This window comes from Nuphar pumila, unplaced genomic scaffold, assembly GCF_984573655.1.
Source record: "Nuphar pumila unplaced genomic scaffold, dmNupPumi1.hap1.1 HAP1_SCAFFOLD_231, whole genome shotgun sequence".
NCBI lineage: Eukaryota > Viridiplantae > Streptophyta > Magnoliopsida > Nymphaeales > Nymphaeaceae > Nuphar > Nuphar pumila.
Genome location: NW_028323233.1, coordinates 25,194 through 31,367, shown reverse-complemented (window position 1 = coordinate 31,367; position 6,174 = coordinate 25,194).

Genomic DNA, 6,174 nt, shown 5'->3' with positions numbered 1-6,174 from the left:
GTTGTTCGCTGAGTTAGGCTTGGAATGTGACCTGATTGGTTGATCGATATTTGGCTTTGGTTGCGCTAATTGGGCATAATCTGCGTTCTTCATTGATCGAAATTAGGTAGACTAGGGCTGGGGTTTGCGATTTTTGCTGGGATCGCTCAGCCAGATTGGTTCGTTTTCGTTATCCTAAAAAGCAAGTTTGACATAGGCTGAATAAAGCTCAGATGTGATGGGTTTTCCTTGGTGGTTGGTTTGTGCGCAATTCGCTTTCTCGGATATAAATGGGATAAATTAGGTATTTGCAGTTTTGTGTTATGCAAGTATCCTATTTTATCCCAGAAGTCGCTACATGTAAAATTATGCAAGTAGATAAGGCCGTGGTCATTCTGACATGGTAAATGCTGAAACTCTCAACATGCTTTATGGTTTCCAGAGAATGAAGGTTGTGCAAGTAGATAAGTCGTGCAAAAGGGGTTTGGCTTAGTGAGATGGGACCTAGGCCACTAGGCAGGTGGTCTAAGTTCAAATCCCATGGACGTCACTCCTAGCACAAGCTGAAGTGTGTCGACTCTCTGTAGTGAAGACAAGGGGTAAACCCACGGAGTTTTACACTGCCAGAACAGCGACTGTAAGTAAGTCAGGCAAAGCCAGTGCCGGCAGGTCTCTGATCTTGGGGTGGTTTCTCCATGTAAATATTCAAAAAGAGAAAGATCTCTTGGTAATTTAGCTATTAGATCAACGACCCCTGTTCTCACCGGGCAACAAAAAAAAAAACTCAATTCAAATCAAGAATGTAATCAGAGGATTGCTTACCTAGAACAAGAGCACACCCTCTTTTTAATGGTTGTCTTGAAAAATATTCTCCACTCCAAGACCTGAAACCCTAAAGAATAATGGATCTCACATCTTTCATTGTAGGCATGACCCTTTAATAAAGGAAAATTTTAAAATAAACATCAAACTTTTGTCCAATTCATATGCATGACAAACTTCTAGGGTTTTTCAATTATGAACCAAAAGTTTGTCACTGTTAATCAAATGTCCCTGTTCATAAGGTGCACACCAGCCAGGCTCGGGACAAGCTCAGGCTCAAAAAGCTTGGCTCGAATCTTGCAAGCTTGAAAGGCTGTGTACGATTCTCGGCCGCATTAACTTACATTTAAAAAAAAGTATTGAATTGTGTAGAGAGCATGATTTGAACCCAAGACCTCACACATATACAACAACACGTTACCCGCAAGCTAAATTAGAGTTTTATAACTATTAGTCAACAAAAATCCTACATATCCTAAGGGTAATCCCCATATGTCTCTATTAGCCAAGCTTAATCAGGCTAATCAAACTTAATCAAGTTTGAATTATTTACTTACTCGAATGAGTCCGAGTCGGGTTTAAATGAATAGAGCTCGAGCTAATTCGGCTAGTTGTGCGTCTCAACTTGTTCATGACCTGCTGTTAGTTTGTCCTTGAGTTAACTCTAACCATTATAAAATATTAGTATTTTTACCCTTTCAATAATTTGATCAGTTCACTGGGGCAAGAGTGGATACCAATGTCACCCACCAACCACATCCAAGGGGTGGAGGTTAGTGGCTGTCTTTGGTACGATCTGTATTCCTTTGAGGCTTCTCCTCAAGCTTGACTAAGATTACTGTATCACTTTGGAAGTCCAATCACATCTGCTTTATTTAAAGTTTGAGCTCTTGTGATTCAAAACTATTATCTTACCCTAATAGCAAATGCATGCCGGACTTTCACGGGAATAAAAACGGACTGAACATGGGCTTAGATACCATATGAATCCATGAGTTCTTAGTGATGTTTGAGTTGGTTGAAAATCCAATTTTAGACCCGTTTTCAGGATATTGGTTTTGTTGGTCAATAAAATAAAATCCCAAACCAGATCCTCATAATTTAAAGAGCTTACTTTTAGTAAAAATACAAATAAAACACTCAGAGCAAGCCATGTCAGATTGGATATTCAATAAAAGTCATAACCCAAACCGGTTGTGGTACTACTTGGGTCGGGTTGAGGTAACATTTTGGTCCCCATACCTGAGAATTTGGACTCAGGTCGGGTCAGGTCGTCAATACAAGCCCAACCCATTAATAACCCTACCAGGTTGAATACAGGCTTAGTCAAGCCTTGACCCAAAACGACATTCATATTCTTGAAAACATGTCAAGATTTGGATCTAAATCTAACTCAAATATTGGACAAAAGTCATGGATTTTGTATAGGATCTCAACTTCATCTGTTGATGATCCACCAAAAATTGGTGAAATCTCTTCCTTTTCATGCCCAAATAAAGAATATTTTCAAAATAGACAATATGGATTGCATCCAAGTTAGACCTAAATAGATCCGATAATGACTATACTATATGGTTAATTTGACATGATTCCTTAAAAACCTTACAATTTTTTATATTCTTTCAATGTCCAAACTCTCAAATATCTGATATTGTTAGGACTCTTTTACCCTTCGCAACTGCGAATGGATTCCTTATTGCGATAAAATTGTATCACCGATTGGCTAGTTCTAACTCCCAATCGCACATTTTTTTATGCAGACACCAAAATCGCAAATATCCTACTCTTTTATATATATGTGTCAATATTTCATATAAATATATTTGTGAAACACCTCACATAAATATCTTATTTTTCACATATACTTTAGGAAATCACAAAAAATTATGTGTAAAACTCCACTTACCACTAAATTCGCAAATGTCATACTTATTCATATATACCTCACAAAATCGTATAAATTTGTGTGAAACTCTACTTACCACTAAATTCGCAAATAACTTACTTATTCGCATATACTGCATGATCTCACATAAAGTTATTTGTGAATCACCTTATATCGCAAATATCGTACTTAAATATTTTCAAAATGATGATAAATATGCGATATTTCTAATTTTTATGGATTTTTTGAACCATATATAAACCCGATGAGGTCCCCAACCTGCTTATTTTTGCATAATCTAGGCTTTTTTTTGTTTTTTCTCCCCAATCAATGGTCTCCAACTTGCTTTCCTTCTGACAACTATTCATATGAGACACTTCACTATTGAACCATTGACAATGTATTTTTTCGGTGAGTACAATGTTCCTTTTTGTTTAACGTCTTTGTTCACTTTTGTTTAATGGTTGAATCAAATAATGTTTTCTTTAATTTTTTTTTGAAATAAAATGCCTTTTAAAATATGAATAGTTTGTTTGGTTTTTGCAATGCTTGTTCAATATTCTCTATCTTGTTATTCTATAAAAATTTAAATTTATTTATTAATACAATATAGTCAATAAGAAGAAGACTGTGTCAAAGGAGTTCACACCTAGATCATCTTCTAGTGTTGTAGCACAACAACAAAAGCCAACAAAGAACTACGAACTGGGTCATCCTGATAATTTGGATGCACAACTTAGTGTGTAGAAGTGGGAAAAAAGAGAACCACATCCAAAGCCAAAAATATAGGTTTCTGACATTTTCTACAAAAAATACACCATCGATAATCACATACAATTGCGCTCAAATAGTGAGCTGCAAAAAAAAACTTGAATTATCGTATATAAAACAACTACAAATTTCAAAGTGGCCTATATCTAACGCATGTCCAAAAAAAGTTGAGCAGTTTATAAGAACATTCTTTGCCCATCCTAAAAGCATTTAAGAAGAGGGAGGGTGACCCATTAGCTGGCACTGAGGTTGTTGTTAACCTCAATGCCCGGATAAATGAAGCTAGAGATGCGGTCACTTGTAGTGGCAACGATGAGAAGGCAGAGAAGGTACCTGACCAAGGGAGGAGGTTAATATGAACTCTCTTCAGAAAGTGGATGTAAGTGAGGGTCATGTGACTGGATTGGATGCAAACAATATTCAAGAGTTCGATGTTGCTCTTCATGCAGAGGAGAAAGTACAAGCTCTGACGAAGAGGTCACAGCAGAAAAGAATATTGCTACTATCCATGAATGCAATTGATTAGTTTGTCACGTATGTGTGAAACATGTAAAAATTTATTGAAATTGACTGATTTCAGTAAAATTAATTTGAATTGCAGGTTTTTTAAGCAATTGAGGTTAAAATTAATATGAAGACGATCATTACCATTTATGTAATTTGCTTTTAATCATCGTGTATTTTCACACTACGAGGTTACCATAAACCTCCAGTCTAATCATCGTAATACTAACATGCCGTACTTCCAGTTCAATCATCGTAATACTAACATGCCGTACATATCTGATAGTACCACTACGATGAGAAATATATTATTTTTTCATAAAGAAACCCCAACATTATTTAGAAAATCTAAAGTCCTATGCTTTAAGCCAGGGAATATCCGAGTCATTTCGGATACAAAAAAGAAGGACCAGACGTACATACCACTTAGAGTTACGTAGTCAAAGCCTTTTTGTTACGCAGGTTTGAGGAAAAAACTCGATTACGAATACGCATATGCCAAATATTTATTTTTGCTTTTCGAGACAACTAATAGTATGAGATCGAAAACTTACATGCAAAATCTTTTTTAAAAACAAAGACTTGGTGAAGATGCACAAATCTGCGTCTTTAAATACATGCAAGCATAATATAAAGTATGCAGGAGTATGCAAAACTGCATACTCTATAAAGTTATATATATGTATATAGAATACATATATATTAAAGATAAGTATGTGCATATTAAAGCGCGGTGACAAAGTAAATGACAAAAAACAATGCCCGATGTGTGAAACCACACATCAAGCTAAATAAATTGTGTAAGCGATGCACGATATACGAAACCATACATCGGCCAAATAAATTATGTAAGTGATGCACGATGTACGAAATCGTACATCAGCTAAATAAATTGTGTAAATAATGCGTGATATACGAAACCGTATATCGGCTAAATAAACTACGTAAGCGATGTACAAAATTGCACAATGGCTAAAAATTTTGTGTAAGCGATGCACGATATATGAAACCGTACATCGGCTAAACAAATTGCATAAGTAGTAGCATGTACACATTACAATGCGGCGACAAAGTAAATGACATAATTTAAATGGATAAGAATACGCAAAACTATGTTCTTGAGTTAAAAGCACATATATATATATATATATATATATATATATATATATATATATATATATATATATATATATATATATAAGTTAAAAATATTCCATCATTTGACCACGTATACAACTTTTTTCTACCTTAGATATGGTCCGACTCGCTGATGATTTCGAGCATATGTTCTTAAGGGCTCATGCCTTGGTAAACACGTCGCGTCCATTGTTTCGGTGTGAAGCGCTAAAAGCATTATTTTACGCTGCATAATGGATGATATTAAAACCTTATCCTAACGACGATTACGTCACAGGGGCCAAACCTGAACCTAGTTCGAGCTAACCAAACCGAGCCTGTACAAGGGGTGGGGGGTAAAGCATGATTGAGCCAGCTTGGTATGAAAGCAGAGACCAGCTGAGCTCGGTTCCAGCCGAGCTTAGCTCGACAGGCTAAGCAACCAAAAGAAAAAAGGAAGGGGCGGGCTCAGTTTGAAGGTAGTGACTGAGCTGAGCTTGGCAGGCTAAGCAACCCAAAAAAAAGAGGGGGGGGGGGGGGGGGGGGGCGGCGCGGGCCAAGGTCACCGACAGACGAGGGACAGGAGGGTCGACCGTGGATGGCAGTGGCTGCAGTTCAGCAGAGGAACCGAGGTGCGAACCTTCGACTTGGGAAACCGAGGCAACCAAGAGGGAGGGGGGTCAACCCTTGGTCTATTCGGTGGCAGGAAGCTGAGGGCAGCAAGGTGGCTCGTCCGCCTTTCTCGTCTGGAAGAAAATGCCGACGAGCAAGAGGAACTAAAGGGAGGCGGCCTGCTGTTCCGCCTCTCCCAATCAACAAAGAGCATATAAGAAGATCGGTGGGAAGGCGACTAGCTATGCCTCTCCCGTTCAGTCAGGGAGCAAGCATAGAAGAAGCGAGAGGAGCAGAACTGCCCTCTCTCTCCATCTGGCAGAGTGTATAGAAGAGAGGCAGAGGAGCTCCTGTTTGCTGGCATCTGGTGATGGATTGGCAGTGGCACCCTCCTCTCTGCCGAAAACAGAGAGAGAGAGAAGCGAGCGTACCTGAGGGGCAACATCGGTCCGAGCGTGCCAGCAACAGGAAGAAGTAGACGAGGG